Genomic DNA, 22,752 nt, shown 5'->3' on the forward strand with positions numbered 1-22,752 from the left:
AATATTATCTCAAAACATGAATTATTTTTACATTTACTGGGAAGAAATAGCATGATAAGGTTTGAGCTAAAGGTTATTTGTTTAGAACCTAAAAGGAATATATGCCATTGCAGAAAACTATTACAAATACTGAATAGTATAAGAAAAAATGATGAGTAATATGTTCAGATATCACAACACTTATTTCCTTTCTAGTTTTTCTATGCAGCTGCTATGCATTTTCTACACATATACAATATAGGTGAAATTGCATCATAAATTCTGATTTTTATTCTCTTCCCTCTAACGTTAATCATTTTGTTATTGCTATAATCTCTTCATAAATAGCACTTTGAATGACTTTAAACTATCCACTATATAGATATAGCATTATATATTTAACATTCTCCTACTGAAAGATACTTGATTTGAAAGATATTTGGTTGATTTTCAAACACAAATAATGCTACAGATAACATTTCTGATCTGAAATCTATTCCTGAATTCTGAGTTATTTATTTGGGAAAAATTTCCGAAAGTGTTCCAGAAGTTTCTCAAGTTACTTTTTCAAAGAATATGAACACTGAGTAGGTTCTGGATATGACAGCAAATGACTGTGTCTTAAACTTTTTACTTAAAGGATCCTTGGCAAATTTCCCTGTGACTTTGCTCTGTCTATACTCAAGTTTTTGCTGGATTCTCGTTGTTTTGAGCTAAAGTATAAATATTATCTCTGGAGTTTCCAGACCACTTGCCAATGGCCTGTGTTTCCACAGTCCATTGGCATCAAGGTAGGACTGTCAGTCTATGTTGTCAACTACAGAAATAGCTTTTGTGGTCACTGCTGCAGCCTCTGTGAATTCTGCCTGCCTGGCAAAGAAGGCTGAGTTTTGAAGATGCTGCAGGCTGACAGTCAGCCGGAAGGGAGGGTAAGGGGTGCTTGACAGGACTGTCGAGGAGCTTGGACCGTTGAACTGAGTGAGATGGCAAGGAGACAGAGGGCATTAAAATAATGCTGGTCATATGAACCACAGCAATAGGAATTTTGTTACAAACACAGGCATAATTCCTATCAAAGTGTTGGCTTTTGAATTTGGGGTTCTATGAAAGAATTGGGGCACCTTGGAGGGCAGGATTAGGGTTTACAGAGGTCCTACAATATAAAATCACCATTGGATACAGACCATCCCTATCTTTTGAAATATATATCAGAGCAGATCATCTAATTAGCCAGAAACCATTCTGTTATCTAATTAGGCAGACTATTCTGGAGTGAATGAAGTCTTTGTTACATAGTCAAATCGAGAAAAGTAAATTTCAGGCATGTGGAATCGATATTCTTGAAAAGGAGAAGGCTGACTGTTTTGTTAATAGGTACATGATAATCTTTGGCTTTTGTATGTAGAACCTTACACTTACATCTTAAAACTCTTGTTTATCTTCGAATTCACCTTAGGGTAACTATCTTCCCGTGGTAAAAACTCAATAAATATTTGCTGAATTTTAATTAAATGTACATTTTCTTTCTATGAGTTATTTGAATTGGGGATTTTCCATGTCTTTGACATGAGACCTCTCTGTGTTTACGGAATAGGTTCATGTCTCCCTTTTGTTTTTGCAACTCTATCAACTCAAAGTTCTAGAATTTTCCTTCCTAAGGAGGAAGGAGATGAACTGTCCATTTTCTTTGCCATGTAGGTTGCCATCCCCCGGGGATTGAGGCCCCAACAGAACCCTTGCACTTGCTGTTTCCTTTGTGTGAAAGGCTTGTCTCCTCTGTCCCGCGGGCCCTCTCTCCTCACTGGGCACGGGTGGAAGGGTCCTTCAGCAGAGAGACCACCTCTCATCACATAGCCGATGCTGGTGCTGCCTCCCTGCATTTTTTGTGACTTTTCTACCTTTGCTCCTTAGCCTTTTCACAGCATGCAGGGCAATCGAAGTAATTTCATTGTGTTTAAAATTTTCAGTATTTTTCAAACTTTTAAAATTCATAACAAGAAATATTTGACTTCGGGACTTCCTTAGCAGTCCAATGGTTAAGACTCTGTGCTCCCAATGCAGGGACATGGGTTCAATCCCTGGTCGGGGAACTGAGATCCTGCATGCAGCAGGGTGTGGCCTAAAAAACAAAACAAAACCCCCCCAAAACTAATAAATTAAAAAGAAGAAATGTGTGACTTTGATTTATGCCCTCACATACACATATAACTGAAATGACAGTTTGATGAAATAAGACACTTAAAAACTATGGTAGAAAGAGGTCCACTTTTCTTCATTCTATTCTAGTTTGTTCCTTAAAGAAACAATCATGAAAGCTGTCTGTGACCAGATAAATCGATCTCGTAATCCACAAACAAGGTACAACCCCAAATTTGAACTATTGGGTTATTCGCTTTCTGTCTGTTTCACTTGATTACAAAAAAGTAAGCTCCATGAGGTCGGAGAATAAATACTTGTCTTATTCACCATTATCCAGCTGACAATAAATATTTTTGGAACTAATCAATACATGAAAAAAAATGAATTAATTAACAAAGTCTTACCAAATTTATCTTCCTTACCCTGGCATACTTGCTTCTTTAAAAACAATTATTTAAGTGGAACTTTATTTCCTTTTTTGATAAAATGATTTTTGAAATCCAAGCGAATGCTTGCGGTCCCAAAGGCATGTCTTAAAGATGTCAACATCACTGAACTGCTTAGCAACTTCCAGAATTTGAAAATACACTTGAAATTCAGGACTTTTATCTGAACTTTTATAATTTGTAGGATGTGCTATACTGCTGCTTACATGAATCAGGAAACTCCACCTCCTTATTTAGTCCTGTTTTGGGTGGAAAAGTGGTGAGTGAACAACCAAGTGACAAAGGAAGCTAAGGAAGAAAATAAAGGGAAGGTTTCCCTTCCAAAGACACCTGCTTTCGCTCTCCAAACACTGTAGGGTGCTGGGCACACAACGGGCCTGCTGCCCTGAATGAAAGTTCTGTGTCACATTTCTATTCTATTTGTAGAAAGTTTTTCCACATGCTTATTTAAAATCTCTCTCTGTCAATCTGATACCCAATCACACTATTATGGTTTGATCTCACTGAACTAACGCAAAAAGAATTCTTTCCAGACTAATAAATTTTTCATGTGATTTAAAAATTGCCTATCTATAATAATTTTCCATGATATGGAACTATTTATCAATTATCTTTGCCTTGCAGAAATAAAATGATGTACTTTTACTTCTTTTCTTAAAAGGGAAAGGAAAATGGAAGAGAGAACATCTTCTTATATCCAAAACCTTTTTTTTTTTACATAAATAACTATATCTAGTGAAACTTTAGTGACTGTTCATTTGCTCCAGAGCGGTGCTTTTCAAATTTTGGCATTGATCAGAATCAAGGGGCTTCCTAGTTGGCACAGTGGTTAAGAATCCGCCTGCCAATGCAGAGGACATGGGTTCAATCCCTGCTCCAGGAAGATCTCACATGCTGCGGAGCAACCAAGCCCGTGCGCCACAACTATTGAGCCCGTGTGCCACAACTATTGAGCCCGTGTGCCATAACTACTGAATCCCACGTGCCTAGAGCCTGTGCTCAGCAACAAGAGAAGCCATGGCAATGACGAGCCTGCGCACCACAATGAAGAGTAGCCCCTGCAACAAGAGAAAGCCTAAGTGCGGCAATGAAGACCCAACACAGCCAATAAACAAATAAATTAATTAAAAAAAAAGGAATCAGCCTGATGACTTCTCAAACACAGATCGCTTGCCCCACATCTAGAGTTTTTCTCTCACAGAATTTGTATTTCTAATGAGTTTTCTTTTTTAAAAAATTTTATTGGAGTATAGCTAATTTACAGTGTTGCATTAGTTTCAGGTGTACAGCAAAGTGATTCAGTTATATGTATACATACACATATATTCATTCTTTTTCAGATTCTTTTTCCATATAGGTTATTACAGAACACTGAGTGGAGTTCCCTGTGCTCTACAGTAGGGCCTTGTTGGTTATCTATTTTACATATAGTAGTATGTGCATCTGTTAATCCCAGACTCCTAATTTATCCCTTCCCCCACCTTTTCCCTTTAGTAACCAGAAATTTGTTTTCTACATCTGTGAATCTGTTTCCATTTTGTGAATAAGTTTATTTATATCATTTAAAAAATTAGATTCCACATATAACTGATATCATGTGATATTTGTCTTTCTCTGTCTGACATACTTCACTCAGTATGATCATCTCTAGGCCTATCTACATTGCTGCAAAGGGCATTATTTCATTCTTTTTTATGGCTGAGTAATATTCTATTGTATACGTGTACCACATCTTTTAGTGAGTTTTCACATGATGTGGATGCTGTGGTCTGAGCCCAACGTTTTGAGATTGCTCTAAACAATGAATCTCAACTGGGGCTGTTTGGTCCCTCCGTCTGTGGACATTTGGCAGTGTCTGGAGGCACGCTTGCGTCCAGGGAGGTCTTTACTGGCTTCCAGTAAGTGAGGCCGGGGTGCTGCTAAATATGCTACAATGCACAAGACAGCCCCTTCCACAAAGAATCATCCAGCCCAAAAGGTCAGTAGTGCTGAGGTTGGGAAACCTTGCGGCAATGGAACTCTCCCATGGAAGCCCATGGTTTAACATGGGTTTAAATCACGGGTAAAACAAGAGTGTCTCATTTCAGAAGGCTTCAGCTCAAGTGGTATGATGTCACAGAAATTAACTTAATTGGGTGTAGTCTCAAGCAGATCTGCTGTCATCTTTCTCTGTGTCTGTCTGTCTCTCCCACATTTACATGTCCACGAAGCTTATAAAACACCACACAGTCCAGACATTTACTCACCCAAAATGCAAATGAGGACTTGTGTAGGGATGTGAAACCAGTTGGGATGAGGAAATGCTTTTATTCCCCAAGGGGCTGCAATCACCTTTGTCCAAAGCAGAGAAGATTCTGGGTACATCTTGATTGTGGAAAATGTAAACACAGGTATCCCAGAATAATGGAGTTGGAAAGGACCCTGCTATTCCTTAGGAGGCTCAATATTTCTCTTTAATACTGTATGTTAATGACAGAAGAACCTGAAATTAAGGAGTCGGTGATTCTCTAAGTCACCTTCTCTCTCCACCTTTCATAGACTCTTCCAGCCATCGATTTTCAGAACTTACAGAGTCCACGCCACAAAGAAAACCTGCTCTCGATAAAAAAGAAAGGCATCTCACTATCTGGAGTGACTTCTCTCCATCTTCTCCCAATGCTCCTTTTACACCGAGCCCCTGTCTGAGCCCCTGGGAGCTTGGGAGAGGTTCCCATGGTGGAAATATAAGGAATCACTCTTTCTGCTCTTTTCTCCTGCACCCTTGCATTAAGTTTATCCCCAAGTCTTTCAGATGATCCCCTCTAAATCTCTCTTCTGGATTCTCTCCATTCTTTCTGCCTCTCTGTGTGTTCCGACCAACATCATTTCTCTTCTGGATTATAAAACAGCCCTTCAGTTGGCCCGCCAGCCTCTGGATTGCCTCCTCTTCACACTCTATCCAGAGTGAGCTTTCTCAAACACATACCAGATCATGTCATCCCACTGCTTGAACCCTGTCATGTGCTACTGACCGGTCAGAAGAACTTCTGATGGCTGGTAACAGGCTTTGTGTGCACAGACCACTGCCGACTTCTAACATCTGGTTCTTCTTCTCTCCACCCCATCCCCCACCGTCCCGTTATGTCCCAACCACGCTGAACTTTTCTAATTTCCATGAAAGGGTCATGCCACCCCTAAATACCATCCTTTCGCATGTACCATTTCCTCTGCCAAGGACACTGGAATACTTGCCTCTGCCTTCTGCTCCACACCCACTCTGCTAAGTCTCAGCTAAAATGGCATTTCCCCTGGGAAGCTTCCCTTGACCTTCAAAGTCAGGGTTAGCCAACCCACCCCTGTGTTTTCACGGCATATCGTCCAACTCCTCTTCATGATTTTTTTTTTTTGCTGTGATGGTCTGTGTCCCCTGGTGGCCTGAAAGCACTAAGAAGGTAGGTCTTTATGTCTTTTCTTTTTTTAAAATGTATTCTTAGAGTTCCTGAACCTGGCACATAGTAAATATTGCCAGTACTTCTTGGTGGGAATTTAATAAAATATATTATCCTGGGAAAGAAAGAAAGCTGGTGGGGGAGATAAATTTTGAAATATTGAATATAAAAGGAGCCTTCCCTGGGGTCTTTGAAATCAAACCATGCTGCTGGTAAAACCCAGCTTTCTTACTAACTTTGAACTGATCTCTTTAGATGGCCCTTAGTAATTTTCACATTCTTTTTTTCTCTGTTGTGTGTCTAGCCGGATCACAGTATCACAGGAAGGCAGTGTGGCTGGACCAGTGTGAGCTAAGCGGAGAAGAAGAGGGATGCGATCTGTGTAGCTGGGCCACGTCCTACCGGACCTAGTCGGCTGTGGTGAGGAGCAAAGTCCTCATGTTTAGCCCAGCGGGAAACCTCTGCAGAGTTTAAATCTCAGTGGTGACTTCATCACTCTGTCTGCTTTATGAAAATGGATTTGAGGCTGGGCCCAAAGTGGGAAGAGCGAGTGCAGGTAACAGACTATTGAAGCATCTCAGAGGGATGACGCCAACCCGACGCAGGCTGACAGCAACGGAGATGACGAAAGCGTTCAGGCTCAAGATGTATTCTGGAGGTAGAAGATGTAGGAGTTGCTGAGAGTTTGGATTTCGGGGTGAGGGAAAGAGGAAGCAAGGATGAGTTCTAGGTTTTTGGACTGAACACCCAGATGCGTGGTGCTACCTTTTACTGAGATGGAAAGACAGAAAGAAACTCCTACTACTTTTCAGCCCAGTTCTCACCTCCTCCAGGAAGGCTGTCATCGACTTCAACACACCTTCCCCCTTTCCTCTCAGGAACTTGGGAAATCATTGCCTGAACCACTCATTCTTTTAGGAGCATGTGCTCATTTCCCAACCTGGCTGATGGTCCTTGTAGGGGAGGGACACATCTGCCCCCTGCCTGCCCACCCAGCAATGCCTGGAACAGCTCTGGATGTGGTAGGTGTACCACACAGATTGGCTGCTTGGGGAATGAAATATGATTAGCGTTGCAGCAAATACACTGGAGCTGTTCCCTGGAGCTGCCAGCTGCTAGGAGTACCTTGCCTCCCACAAGACTAAACGTTTATATCCTCCAGTTCATACCCCATTGGACATTTTAAGAAGCCCATTACCAAAGGCCTTTGAAAACTATGTTTCTTTCTAGAATTTAAAACACAGACATTTAACTTCTACACTCTGTGGTTATTTAGTGTTGTCACTTTTCACCTGATGTATAGTTACTTTTCTTTCCCATTATTAAATGTTACCTGAAAATGCAACCTCATTTCCTCTTCTATTAAATAGAAACTCAGGATAAGATTCTCTTCATTGAAAACACTTTGAATCATCTCAAGTACCTTTCATTTTCTACAATGTTCATTCACACTTTGGTAACAAAGCTTTTTTTAAAAAAAAAAAAAACTTTAAGATACCATCATATCATCTTTCAATGCATTTAAAAAGTTTTTTTTTAAATATGAATCTGGTACATATTTGGAGTTAGGCATTTATTGTAACCTCCCACACAAAGCTAGAATGCTGCCTCAAATATTCTTAACAGTCAAAAAAGAACATAAAGAACTTACACACAGGCAGGAATTAAGCTTTTTCTTGCTCTTTCTTCCAACTCATCACCTTTGAGAATTACTCAGAAAAGTTAATTTTTGTGCTTCAGCCTCTCTAGTACTGGGATAAGCATTTCATATACCCTTTGTCATTGAACGACTCCAACCACCCTGTGATGGATTTGACCTCTACTTCCCGGTGGAGTGGAGGCATACTTATCAGGGTGAAAAATTTGTCTGGGGATGCACAGCTAGAAACAGCATCACCTACATCCACATCCCAATCTTGCTGAGTCTAAAGCTCACATGCCCATTCATGCAGGCTCCAGTGATGGGGAAGGAATTCCCATTACGAAAAACCCACTTCCACTGGGGCACTTGCCACACTCTTTGAGAATTCTTCCTTATCTCAAACCAAATCCTGAAATTTCCATTCTCTTTCAGTCCTACTGTCTGAAACAAGAGTTCTTTATATGGACTTTATAAGGTTCCATGAAATCACTGATATTATGGGTCAATTGTGCGTTGATATAAGTGCGATTTCTGGGGAGTAAGCCTATGTGGTTTTTTAAAGTCAGGTTGTCAAAGAGGTCTGTCATGCCCTTCCCTAAAGGAGGAAACCCTTTTCCTAGGGAAATACAGGACAAGCAGTCTCCTTACCCTGTACCTCACCCTTCTACTTGAAAACAGCTGCAATCACTTCAGCAGCCTTTTCTCCAGGTTGAGCACCCGTAGCTCTCCTCACATTTCCTGCGGAACACGGAGCATCTCCAAAGCCACAGCCTCCATGGACCACACCCTGGCTATCCCCTTAGATGTGGCCCTTAAGGAAACTCAGTGTCCCTCAAAGTATGGCTTGGGTACCGATGATAATGGCCTATCCATACATGCACTCAATATTCTACTTAAGAATAAGAAGATAGTTTTTCTTTTACAAATCTCCTTAAAAATTTTAAAGTTTAGAAAACACAGCATTAGAATCTATATCCCTTTATTACCCTCTTTCCTGCCCATCCTCACCAAAAGAGCCTAACATCCAGGAGTGATTTTTTTTTTGCCTTGTCTTTGAACTCCAATTCAAGATAGGTGAGAAAGATTGGCCAGTACATTTGTGTCATCTCACCCTTAGCAATGATACATTAGAACTTGAAGAAAAGTTGGCCATTGGAAGCCCATGCCCTGAAGACGGACAAGCCTTGACCTACACCTGAATTGTAACAAAATTCCCGTCAGCATCCACACTGAGAACACCCGTCACAGGATGGTTGGGCACTTACCCTGCGGTCCTACGGGCTCTCAGGAGGGTGCTGACATCGCCACAGCCTCAGCATGATCTGCTCCTCTTCCACTTCCAAGCCAGGTGGAATGAAGGTTTTCTAAGCAAAGAAACTGCTTGGAACCCACAGCCACGTCCCGCACGGCTGAGGCTGAGTAATCCCAATTAGACGCTCCTGACAGGCATCTTAGATGCCAGTGTGGACTGACACTAGGCTGGAGTCACGACGGTCCAGATTTTGCCACATAACGCGCTCCCCAGACAAACAATTCATGACTTGGGGCTGTTCTCTGGCTCTGGGATTCCACACCATGCCGCCAGCCTGCTCCCAGAAGCCAGTCCTGCAACAGGAAGATGAGAAAACCTGGTGGTAACCTAAACCCCCCCGGTGAAAGGCGACTCCTCTAACACCAGGAGGCTGCTTGGATAGCTAACACCTGACATGCTACCTTATCCACGTCTACAGGCCCTGTGACGATGAGAACGTTTACTGCCACCCAGCCCGATCAGCATCATTGCAGAGAGAAATCATTCCCTCCACTAATTCTTCAGCTTATCACTGGCAAAGAGGACAAGAATAATTTGGTTTGAAATAAGGCTTGTGATCCTTGCCTATTTGAAGTTTCCTTGGGTTGGAAAATTCAGGCTGGTGAGGCTAAATTTCAAATGGCTTTTTTTTTTTTTTTTTTAAAGGAAAGCATTATTCTGAAAATGTCCCGTAGAGCAGCGCTTGTTTGCTGCTGGGGTGCTGAGGAATGAATTTCATTTGCTTTCTTGCACTCTTCAGATAACATGTTTCTGCTGGTGTGTAAAGTCTGGAAGCTGTCTGCATGCCAAGGCAATGCTCTTAAATGAAGTCTTATATAAGCCTGACAAATTACCTGCAGATAGAAGTAATCGCGACGGGCGGTTATAGAGGCACGACAGAAATGGCTGGGGAGCCACCGAAACAGAAGCTGGCTGAGAAAATACTTCCCAAAGCCTCAGTCGTATGTAGACTTTGCCAGTAACACTACCATGAGATATTTTCAAGGCACTGACATATTTTCTTTTTTTTCCCACCTTCCAGGCCTTCCTTCCTCTCTTCCCTGCTCTCCCCTTTTAGCAAACATCATTCTCTCTCTCTCTCCGCCTTTCTTCCTCCTTCCCTCTCTTGCTCTCCCCAGTCTGTCCCCTCCCCTTGCATGTTCCCTCTCTTCATGTCATAGTTTAGACTCCACATTTTATTGCCAACCCACCCAATGCTCCTAGATTCCAAATGCCCCACACAGCGAGATTTCATCTTTTCCTGGCTACAGCAATGAAGATGGTCCATCACCGCTGCCCTCTAGGTAACACCCTCCATGGCTTCCCACTGGGTACCAGATAAGCTCTATGCTCCACCCTGCAAAGGAGATGCTCCCAAACAGCCGCAACAGCTGCTCCTCCATCCATCACGTCTCCCATGCTCACCTTCCCCTGCATACCTTACACCTCCCAAACCCAGTACACATGACCGTTCCAAATCCCTTTCCCTCTCTGGCCTCTGACAGCCTTTTCACAAGGGCTGAGCCTGTCTTTGAAGCCCAAGCCGTTCCCTCCCGTCCCCAGGCTTAGTTAGCTCCATGCCTCTTTCCTCCTTGGGTTCACATTGCATTGCAAACATTTTTTTTTCTCCCTGTCTTGTCAAATAGGTGAAGAGTTCCTGGGGCAAAGGCGTTGCTGACTAACCCACCAGGCAGTTGCTCAACAAATGTTTGCCGAGGGAACTTTGTTTCTTTGAGTGTCTCCTCGAGGTTTCACCAGGAAGCAGCAGCAGCCTGGTACAGTGCTGGCAAGGATGAATGTGTGGGCTCACATCCCGTCTGTGACTTGAGCAAATTCCCACCCCCTTGCTGCCTCAGTTCCCCATCTGTCCACAGAGATGATACTGTCCAGCTCTGGGGTGAGGAGGAGGATTAAGTGAGTTGCTATGTGTCACGTGGTTAGGATACTGTCTGGAAAATGGGAAGGGACACATGTTACATGAGAGTTTGTTAAATATAGCGGAGATCATCCTGGTACCCCATGGCCTCCTCGGCTGTGCTGGAGGGAGAAGGTTTTGGACGTGGTCAGGACTGATTTGGTTGAGATGAGAAGATACTTGATTACGCATGTAAATGTCTCCCTCCCTCCTCCAATCTAAAGGACAGATGTTAACACTGAGAATAAAACTCCATTCTGCAAGAAACCTAAAAGTGGGCATATGTCACACTCAGGGCTATTGTGTGGCCTAGTTATGTGGGTCTGGAAGGCATAAAAGGAAAAAAAAAACCTAGTGTAGAAAATACAGTTCTCAGGCTACCATCTATGAGAAAGTACACATTGGTTGCAAACTGTTTAATAGAAAATGTGTTCAGGTCCAGATAAGAAGTTAGAAAGAAGTCAAACATCATGCAATTTGACTTCAAAAGGTGGGTAGAAGTCTAAACTCAGAGACGACAGCCAAAGGGAAGTCTTGATTCTTTTTGCTTGTGCGTAAACTGAGAAGGAGATTCTCTAGGCTAAGATGCTGCAGAATATCTCTTCACCTAAGTACACCCTGCACGATCTGTCCCCGTAGACATCCTGGCTGCGTCTCTTGCCAGCACCCTCCTGCACAAGCCTTACGCTCCAGCTGCCCTGGCAGTGCGGGCAACCCCTCCAGAGCCTCACTTCCACGCCTCCGCGTTGCAGCTGCCTTGCCTGCGGTGCCCTGCCTCTGCTTTCTGAAACACTCGCTTGGATTATCACTCCTCCTGGGAAGACTTTCCTTGCTCTCTCCAGGCACCTTGACGCTGGACTTCAAAGCCCTGAGAACATACACATTTCTCAAAGCACTCAGACTGCATAACACTTGTCTGCTCACCTTCTGTCTCCCTCTCTAGACTGTGAGCCTTTCAAGAGAGGGACTGTGCCTTGGTCCCTGTTGCTTCCTCAATGTCCAGCACAGTGCTTACAACAAAGTAGGTGCTCCATAAATGTGCGCTGGGTACTTCTGGAACAGGCAAACTCATTGCCAGGTGCCTAGGACAGCAATGCTGGGTGTACACCATTTATCAGGGCCATACCCTGGCGATACCACACTAGGGGTGTGGCTGAGGAATTTTCACATTTGAGAAAGTTAGAATGATTGCGCAATTAAGTCTCTCAGGAAGGAGAAATAGTTAGGATTCCTGAAAAGAGTTAATAACGATTGCATGTGTAGTCAACTGAGCCAAGACTTTAAGAGCTTCTTCATGAACTTCAATAATTTTTATGACTCACTTATTTTAGGTGAAAGTGAAAATGCACATCAAAACCACAATAAGACACCACTGCATACCCATCAGGATTACTAAAATTAAAAAGACCGACATTATCAAGTGTTGGAGAGGAAATGGAGCCACTAGAAGTCTCATGCACTGCTGGGGGCTCTGTAAGTATATACAACCACTTTGGGAAGCTGTTTGCAAGTTCCTAATATAGTTAAACATACATCTACCCTATGACCTAGCATTTCTGCTCCTTGATATATATCCAAGAGAAATGCATATGCTCACCACAAGACAGCCAAATGACCCCAATGTCTACCAACAGGAGAATGAATAAACAAACTGTAGTACTGTCTACTCACATAATCAGTGCTACTCAACAACAGAAAGAATAAACTACTGATACCTGTGCCAATGTATGTGAACATCTCAATTCAGCAAAAAGTGTTAAATGCAAAAGCGTATTTATGTAATTTCAGGTATAGGAAGTTGAAGAACAGGTGAAAAAATGAGTCAATGGTGATGGAAATCAGAATAGCGGTAAATCCTGGGGTAAGGGTGTTGTTCTGATGGGGGCAGAGGAGGTATGAAATAGCTTTCTGGGGTGTGGAAAATCTTCTATATCCTCTTCTGAGTGATGGTGACATGGGTGACATCTATTTAAAAAACTCATCAAGTCTTACATACTTTAGCATATGCATGTGATACTTACTAAAAAGTTATAAATAGATAGGTAGATAGATGAGAGATCACCTGAAGCCTAGATGAGCCTCCATCACTCATATCAATCTCAGACAATGGATCATGGAGACCCTCTTTGGTTCAGGGAAGGAGATCATCACTGAACAAAACCCAACAAACACTTCAGCTGAATTGGAGTGGGTGTGGGACAGAGAATTAGGAGAAACTCAATTTGTTCAAACAAGAAAGAGTGGGGATGTACTCCTCCCAGCAGGTCATACCTGTGACATAACTCCTTCTGGGGGAGGAGTGAATAAAGAGTTCAGCTGAACTGCCTATCATGGGAGTTTTGCATTGCAGATCTTTTCTTAGTTGTAAACCTTGAATCAAGTCATTTCCTTGGGTGTACCCCTGTTTGAAAGTCATTTTAAACAAAAAAGTGAAAACTCTGAAGAGTGGTAGCATACCAAAACCAGAAAAGGGGAAATAAAATCTTTCTCCAAAGCCTTTTCGCAAAGCTTTGCAGAAATGGGAGATAAGTCAAAGGTGGTCAGAAACTTCCAATTCTTGAAACCTACCATGTCCATTACACCTGTGCAACCAAAAGGAAATAGATGCTCCTGGAAAATGCATTTTCTCCTCCTTACCAAACAGGGCCTTGGCCCCCCACGTGAGTTGAACTTGGACACCCTATGTGGAACTAGAGAATTCCCATTACTCTTTTAGTGTTTCTCAGCTGGGGCATTACAGCATTTGGGGCAGAACAGATCTTTGGGTGCAGAACTGTCCTTTGTACTAAGGTCCCCAAGGCTAGTGGCATCCCAGAGCCCACCCCACTGTGAGATCAACAAAATGCATGGAGGCAATTCCTGATGGAGAACCACCACTGATGTTTTGGCTGAACACTCAGCTGGCATCTTATTGGCCTAGTCCACCCTGCATCAGTGTTTTGATTAGTGCATCTGGTGTTAAAGTAAATAATAATAATAATCATCATCATAAATGAGTCAGCATTTGAAAGAACAGGGCATTTCACTCAAAAGTTCAAATTTCCGGTTCCTTTAGAAGTGACTCATTTAAGTTACCTGCCCAGCTTTTGCTGGCATTTGAATTTGCAGCCTGCAATTGGTTACTTTTGAGTTACTTGTGGGACTGATATTTTGGATACTGAGTTATGTAAAATATAATATTAAAATAAATTTCACTTGTTTTTCTTTTTTAATGCGGTTACTGGAAAATTTTAAATTATATACTTGCTTACATTTGTGGCTCACATTCTATTTTTAGTGGACAGTGCTGGGTTACAGCGTAAGGGAAGGAAAAATAAAACAGATCTCAGAAGTTCATGAGAAATTACAACTATGAATATATTTTAAAGCATATTTATAAAGTAAAAAACTTGAGGTGAATTTGGAGAAAAAAAAATGAGCTTCTCTAAAATACTGATTTAGATAGAAACAATGCTATAAGTATGTATTTCACTTGGTCCTCTTAATCAGTTAGCCAGGAAAATAAACCAGCATTGGAAGCTTAAATGCTTTTATCTTTTTAAATCAAAACCATAGTTTCCATAGGTTCAAACAGAGGATTTGAAAAAGTTCATGGGAGAAGTAGGTAAATGGGTTAAGTATCATTTTTTGTTAATCTAATCTACGTGCACCAAATAACAAAGAGTTTACTGTATTTGCTTTGGGCTGGGTCCAGCTCCCACCTCTGTCTTGTGACCCTTCCTAGGGGTAATTCAATGTATAAAGTCTTTTAGAGCAGCTCTTGAAGCTCTTTTTTTGGCCTTGAGCTCCAGGAAGGCAGCTTTCCTCTTGGTCTTCAGATCTTGGGGGCATCAGAATCTCTCCTCAGCTTTCCCTTTTGAACTGAAAGCTAATTGCTTTAGAGTATGTTGCCCAGGAGTAAAGGAATACTTTCGTTAATTTTTTTCTCTTCCATCATTGTTGTCAAGGTTTTGATTCACCTAGAACATTTTACTGAAAGACACTTTTGTTATAGGAGCTTGACTCTTCTAGGGCTGAACAATATGTGGGTAAAAATAGTCTCATGTTCATTTTATTAGAGTCTTGTGAAGAACCTGCTACAGAAAAGACAAAAGCCTTTAGCTCCATTTCCTCTTCCTAATATTCTGCCACCTTTTGCGATGCAAGCAATGCCTGTGTGCTATTTAATGCATCACTCCCAGGTACAGCTGTGAAACTCATGAGTGAATTTAGCCATAATTGCATTTTTCTCATGAGCATTGCATGGATACTCACCTGTCTTCCATTTCCTCCACTTCTTACTCTCCCCCAAATCTTTTAGAAGCAGTGCTGTTGGTACCCCAGATTTCCAAAAAATGATGCCATTCATTTTGCTGAGTGTTGGGTGGCCCACAGATAAAGTGACCATCAAGTTTTCCTTAACAAGCTGACTCGTTCTAACAAACTCAGGCCCCAGGCAACTGAAGTTGCTGAGCATATTTTTGGGGGCTTCTGTTCTCTCTTTGTTTCCTGGGAACAGCATTTCTGCCCTGTTTTGTTTCCTAATGTTCCTAGGGCAGCGACAACAACAGTCACTCAAGGCAGCTAGCCATGTGGGGTGCGAGGGTCCACTGAGGATGGACTCAGCCTTCTCCCATTTTACTGTGTATAAGGATCCCCTGGGGAGCTTGTCAAAGGGCAGATTCTGACTTACTAGGTCTAGAAAGAGCCCTGTGATTCTGCATCTCCAACAAGCTTCCGGATGCGGTCAGTGGGACCGACCAAAACCACACGTTGAGGAGCAAAGGGGTCCGTCTCTAAGCAATCTTTCATCTCCAGGATTCTACCATCCGGGTGACCAGAAGCCAACAGCTGACATAAGTAGGGATGGATTCTCCTGAGAACCTCTGCTAGAATACTCCAGAAGTCATAGTACCAGTTGTAGAAATGTATCTAGGTAGGAGGATTCAGAAATTAAGTGTGAGAGTCTATCACCAAACCACTTTAGAATCTGCTAGTGGATCAAGTTACTATCTTGGGGCTTCTGTTAAATGTATATGTAGCTCCTTGGTTCCGAGAATATCTCTACAAATGAGCCCCCTTGACACCCCAGCTGGATTGCTGATAAAGTTGGGTGTGAAACACATCTAAGTTTATTCAGTGACTAGTCACATAAAACAGCTATCCTGAATCCTTATGCAAAGAAGAATTTTGCTAAATAAATATTTGCTCTTCAATTTATCCTTTCTGTAAATACAAACATTCCCGTGTAAGGTTTGCTTAAAGTGGAACGTCTCTCTCTCATTCCATATCTGATGAATATGAAACAAATAATTTATATTCACAGCAAACACAAACATTTATGGATCCTTCCATCCTTTCATTGGTGAAACACCCATTGTTTATCAAACCAACTAAGTATGTGTACCGCCATGTATTTGATGCTGACAATAAATTCCTAGGTGTAGGTAAATTCTAAAAAAATGATGAAGTAGACTAAGTGAAAGTCAAAATGAAATGAATATATGATTTTTTTAATGTATGATTTTTCTGCCTTTCTTGACTACAGGCAGATGGGTTTCGCCACATTAATTGTTTGCGTGCGCCATGTGCCAAATTCCGTGCCAGGTGCTGGTGAGGGCAGGAAGGGTGAGAAGAAAAATATTTCCAGCCTCTGCCCCAGCCAGGCTCGACTCGGGAGGGGGGACGGGCACCTGACCAGGTATTTACAACATAATACGCCTATCATAGAGACATCTATAACATACAGCACAGAACAGAGGCATTCCCTGGATGACCTCTAAGTTAACCTCTGAGTCCCAGCGAAATGCACTCTTATGTAGTCTAAAGCAGGGAAAAAAATTAGCATGCATGCCTGCATAACTTCTCAGCAAGTTTTGGAATTTAAACTGATGTGCTGCAAGGGCAGAGGGGAGTGAACAGATCCAGGTCATGGAGGTGGGATTTGAGACCACCTTTGTCTCACATTAAAGTCCAAGCTGGTACTGCTGCAACGGACCGAGTCCTAAGAAATTCTTAAATCTTCATAGGATTGGTCTCATTTCCAAGTTAGGAAGTAATAATACTAATACTACTAATAATAACTGCATCTGAAGCTAACACTGATATAGCTCCTTTATTTGTCAGGTACTCATTGTTCTAGGCATTTTACATCTATTAACTCATTTAATCTTCATAGCAACCCTATGGGGTATTGTCTCCATGCTATGGTTGAGAAAATGCGCAAAAGCAAGGGAAACAATTTTCTCACAGTCACACAGTAAACACGTGGCAAAACTAGGATTTACACCTGGGAAATCTGGTGCTGGAACCACTTGGCTACTCCAAGTGTGGTCTGTTGCCCAGCTTCATGGGCTCACTGCAAGAGCTTTGCTGGGAATACAGCATCTCAGAATCTGCCCCAGATGTCTTGATTCAGAATCAGCATTCTTATCAAGATTCCCAGTTGATTGTATGATCATTAAAACTTGAGATGCACTACTCTAAGCCACCACTATGCAACAATGGTTGACAGAAGACCAGCCCCCCGCCACCTCCCACCTTGGCCTAAACCCCCACTCTGAAAGATCTCTACAATCCCCCCAGCCACCTCAGACATCTGTGGGCACCTGACCTGCCTCAGCTTCACCCCATGACCTGAGTCAAAAGTAGGTTCTTTCCATAAGAGATATATCACTACCAAACATTTCAGCTCCTTTACTGAGGATCTGAGGGGTCACAGAGAAGGTATCACTTCACTACCTTATAGCCTTTGTCATCTCTCTGGTCCTTCGTCCATTACTGGTCCTTCATCCATACTTTCATTCATTTCTTCCTCCCCTCTCTCCCTCCATCTCCACCTCCACCTCCATCTCTATCTCCCTCCTCTCTCTGGAGTAAAGGCTCAAACCTGCCCTTGCCTCCAGCAAAACAGTTCTACTCTCAGCTAGATCACTTGGAGATTTACTTTTCTACCTCTAAGCACATTGGTCAAGCCATTTTCCTGAGTTAATGTAGTTCCTTTCCTTAGAGGAATTCTGTTGTTAGTTGTTACTAGATATTTTCCCATCTTCTTACAGTTACTTCTTCTGTTCTACATCTTTTTTTATCGTGAAATATGATATGCATACAGAAAACTGCATATGGGTTAACTTTTTACCTTCAACGTCTACTCTTTTTGAATTTTAATGGAGAAAACAGTTACTTTTCATTAACATATTAAATAAAAACATGAACCATATCATTTAGTAAAATGAGCATAATTAGTAGCCCACAGATCTAAGATACAAATGAACTAAGGCCAAGCTTAAACTAGCAAACTGAAGGTCTTCATTGGTTGCTAAATGGGATATACCAAACTCTCTGTCTCTTACTCCCATAAATCACCAGAAAATCAAGTAGGTTAAGGCTCTTACAATAAGCATATTCCAATGCTGTGTCTACCTTGCTGCAAGATACGTATTATACTATTTTTGATTAAATGAAAAATGCAAAATATGTATGACTATTTTGGATTAAATGGGAACATCTAGATAAGATGAATAAAATGAGTAATTACAGCAAGTTCTAATTTAGTCATGGTCTGTGTCTTCAGGGTTAAGCTCCTGCTTCCAGACTTCGGCTGTCTGTCTTTGATCCTCTTTCAGGCGATAATAAGAAGTACTAGAAGAGAAAGAAGTCAAATACCTAGTCTATCAGATGAATTCTGTTATTTATGAATCACTGTCATAAAAGATTTGCTGAGAGAAAAAGTGATGCTTTTTATGAAATGGTGGTCTCTAGATTATGTGAGAGAAACAGCTCACCACTCTTCCCTCTGACCCTGTTACTGCTGATAACTAATGCTTGGCATGATACCCGCCGTATCAAGTGCTTCCTCTGAAAAGAAAATCAACACTGAAAAAGGTGGCTGGCCCATCCTCCATCAATTGCAAATGGTTTTAAAAAGGCGAGGAGCATGCGTCCTACTGTCTGTTGACAACCAGTCTAAATATCACTATCCTTGCCAGATTTTCCTCATTGACTCATTTCAACTTCAAAGGTAGGTTAGTGTATCAAATGTTTAAAGTAGAAACAGAAAACAGTTCAGACATGTATTTAACCGTAATACAGCAACTGTCCAGAAATGAAACCACGACAGTAATGAAAACATGGAAAAACCCCAAAACCAACTGTTAAATGTGGGAAATAGGTCTTAGGATGATTAAGCCTCCCTCTCCCTTTCTCCTCTTCTATAAAAGTCAAATTTTGCTTGTTCTTCGATTTAAATTCTAATCCCTTCAGTAAAGTTTCCATAGGTCACTGCAACTACCATCTTCTTCCTCTTCTTATATCTTGAATATGTAATCACCCCATTCATTTTACCAAAAACATAAATAATGATGAATAACTAAAATTACTGTTTACTTTCCCCTCATATGTACATTGACTCCCCAATTAATTTTGTTTCTTTGAGAATGTATAATTGGTGGTACTTTTTGTACCTTCCATTGGTTTAGCATAGTGTTTTGCATAGAGAAAAGCTTACTAAATATTTTACAACATATTTTCCCAAAGCGTGGTGGAAACTAGCTGCTCCACCTATTATTACCAGGAAGTGCAGCTCCAAACCAGAAATTATTGTGCCTCAGTATGATCTCCTAGCATCCCAAGAAAAAGCTGTCTAATCAGTGTGGTTGTAAGTGGCTGGCATTATGGGTATTCACGAAAAAGTCAACATAATACAAAGGTCAACAACTGCAAAAACCTGCGTTTAAAATAATCTAGGTAATTCATACATTTTGTGAAAGAGATGAATGTTTTTTGATAAAATATTTTGTTCTTCCAAGTAAATGTTATAGAACCCCCTTGACTATCCTACTTCTAATGGATACATTTAGAGATTAAGACATTTGAATTTTGCTTCTAGTTCAACCAAAAACTTGTTATAAAACTGTTGGTAAATCCTAATGGCAAAGATTTAAAACATTCATCAGTAGATAATGAAATGGTCTAGTTTTCATCAAACTATTCTAGGTTCTAATCACACACTATTGCATGAATTTAAAATGGGATTCTTAGAAGGTAGACTTATAAACTAATGACAGAGTGATAAAATAGTTTAAAAAAATGAGATGAAACTGACAGTTTTGGGGAAAATAGTTAGAACTTCATCTCACACTATAGACTCTTGTGAATGCCTGATGGTTTTAAAGAGTAACTCTTTTAAGGAAATTTAAAAAATTCAAGAAAATACAGCTGAATATTTAATTGATCCCTACATGGGGAAGATAATTAAGCATGAAAATAATGAAAGAGATTACAAAAAAAGACTCATGAACTTACATGGATTAAAATTTGAAACTCTATGACAATAGATAAAAATATAAGAGCAATCCACACTCATTTAACAGATATTTATTAAGCATCTACTCTGTGCCAGGCATTATTCTAGGTGTTTGGGCATCTATCTGTCTATCTGTCTGTCTATCTATCTATCTATCTATCTATCTATCTATCTATCAATCTATCTATCTATCATCTATCATCTATCTATCTATCTATATCTATCTATCCATCATCTATCTATCTACCTACCTATCCATGTAAAAGACAAAGGCCTATATGTCCTTGCTATCAAGGAGTTTATATTCTAGCAGATAGAGAATGACAATTAACAAAATAAAGAAATTATATTGCATGCGAAAAGGTGGAAAGTGTCATGGGAAAAAGAAATGTAGAGCCGAGAGAGGATTAGAAGCGCCAAGGGCTGTACTTGTTGGTTGACAGAAGTATTAAATAGGGTGGCCAGACACCAATGAGGGATACGATTCAAATAAAGACTTGCGGGGGCAGGGGTGGGGGGCTTCCTAGGTGGCGCAGTGGTTAAGAATCCGCCTGCCAGTGCAGGGGACATGGGTTCGATCCTTCCTCCAGGAAGATTCCATATGCCAAGGAGCAACTAAGCCTGTGTGCCACAACTATTGAGCCCATGTGCTGCAACTACTGAAGCCCACGTGCCTAGAGCCCATGCTCTGCAACAAGAGAAGCCATGGCAATGCGGAGCCCGCACACCACAATGAAGAGTAGCCCCCACTCACCGCGAATAAAAGGAAGCCCACTCATAGCAAAAAAGACCCAACACAGCCAATAAAATAAATAAATAAATAAATAAATAAATAAATAAATAAATAAATAAACAAACAAAAAGACTTGCAGGGGGTGCGGGAGTGAGCCCAGTGGGTATCCTGGGGGGCAGCTGAGGTATTCCAGGCAGAGGGAACAGCCAGCTGCTGCTAGAGCAAAGATGAAGGAAAAACTGGAAAAACAATTTGTGACACATGGAGCAGAGAGATGATATCCTTCATAGAGAAAAGAGTTCTTGGAAACCGGTTAAAAAATCAATATCTTACAGAAAATGGGCAAATGACATGAACAGATAATCTTTGCATAAAAGTCAATAAGAAGTGAAATATGTCCAACCTTATAAGGAATCGGGAAAAGTATACATTAAAGTAACCTCACTCTGAGGAAATCCAATTTGTGAAGATTAAATAATGTTGGTAAAGATGTGATGAGCTGGACACTCTCCGAATGTTAATGGAAGCATAAAACAACACAATCTTTTGTAAAATAATTTGGCTACATTTATCAACAGCCTTTATTCTAGAAATGTCTTCTATGGAAATAATCAGATATTAAGGCAAAATTTATGGAGAGGTGTATTTACTGCAGTGTTGCTTATAATGACATATAAATGTTAATACCTAGAAATCATCCACACTGGTTTCTGGCATTTGAAGCCTCCATTTTGAATGTTCCATAAATACCACCTCCAACTCCAAATGTCCAAACTAACTCATTTTCTGCAGCCCCAATACCAGTCCCCAAATCTCCTCCTCTGGTCTTTCAGTGAATGACACCAATGTATACCCATTACCTAAGACAAAAATCCATCCTCCATGGCTTTTCTCTTACTTCCTGAATTTTATCATTCCTATATTTCCTCAGTTCTATTTTGCAGCATTTCTTGAACCCATCCTCTCCATCACTACCAGAATGAGCCTTAGTTCAGCTCACCATTTTACAGCTCAGCTAATTAATAGCTGCGTACCTGGCCCACAATAGCCAATCTGACTTCCATCCCATCTGTCCCATCGTTGCCATAGGACTCTTTCTAAAAATATTAAACTGGATCAAATCACTACTTTGTTTAAGTTTTTTAACTGACTCCCTACTGCTGTCAAGTTAAAATCCACACACCTTAGGCAGACTTGCGTGAGCTGACCCCTGATCTTCCCCTCTCTTGTCCTGCCGATCTGAATTCTTAATTCCATCCGTCAAAACCTACTTGTAAATTACATACCGTGCCTGTCTGTCGTTGTCTGTGCTAAAACGCCTCTGCTTGCCTCCACCTCCCCCACCTTCACTGTTCCTCAGATGACTTCTCTTCACCTTTCCACACTCAACTGACACAACATGAAATCTTTGCTTTTGGTGTTGATCAGTCTAAGTTAGTGCATCTCAAAGTTAAGCACACATCAGAGTCATCTGGACGGCTTGTTCAAGTTTCCTCCAGAGATTCGGATTTAGTAAGTCTGGGCTGGGGCCTGAGAATCTGCATTTTAACAAGTTTCCAGGTGATGCAGATGCTGTCAGTCCAGTGGCCACACTTTGAGAACCACTTGTCTGGAGAAGTCCTCACAGAGAAAGCTCGAGTGTGGCTGGCTGCTCGCTTTTTCATTCATTAAACAAGTGTTTGCTATGTGAACATGTGTCTATTCCTGAGAGTGAAGGGTCTCTCACTGGTGAGAAGGCAGGACTGACATGTACAGTTTTGCAGGTTGGACACTGTGTAAATGGTACCCACTGAGGTACTGCAGCTCAGCCAGAGGTGATGGTCCTGGAAGTCAGAGAAACAAGCCTATGGTTTACAGAGCAGTGTAATGCATGCCATGATGTAAAGATGTATGATT

The 22,752-nt window shown here is 41.3% G+C and overlaps 1 protein-coding gene across 18 annotated transcripts in view; it reads right to left on the minus strand.

Annotated features, from left to right (window-relative positions):
• The window catches only part of THRB (thyroid hormone receptor beta), a 386,771-nt gene that overhangs the window by 186,873 nt on the left and 177,146 nt on the right, over nt 1-22,752 (minus strand). The window contains exon 1 of one of the 18 annotated variants that reach the window (XM_057738394.1): nt 8,900-8,971. The exons of the other annotated variants lie outside the window; for them this stretch is intronic. The gene's annotated coding sequence lies outside the window, so the exon portion shown is untranslated. Of the gene's footprint in view, nt 1-8,899; nt 8,972-22,752 lie in introns of those variants that run through there. 18 annotated transcript variants of the gene reach the window in all.

This window comes from Hippopotamus amphibius, chromosome 6 (genome assembly GCF_030028045.1).
Source record: "Hippopotamus amphibius kiboko isolate mHipAmp2 chromosome 6, mHipAmp2.hap2, whole genome shotgun sequence".
NCBI classification, from domain to species: Eukaryota; Metazoa; Chordata; class Mammalia; order Artiodactyla; family Hippopotamidae; genus Hippopotamus; species Hippopotamus amphibius.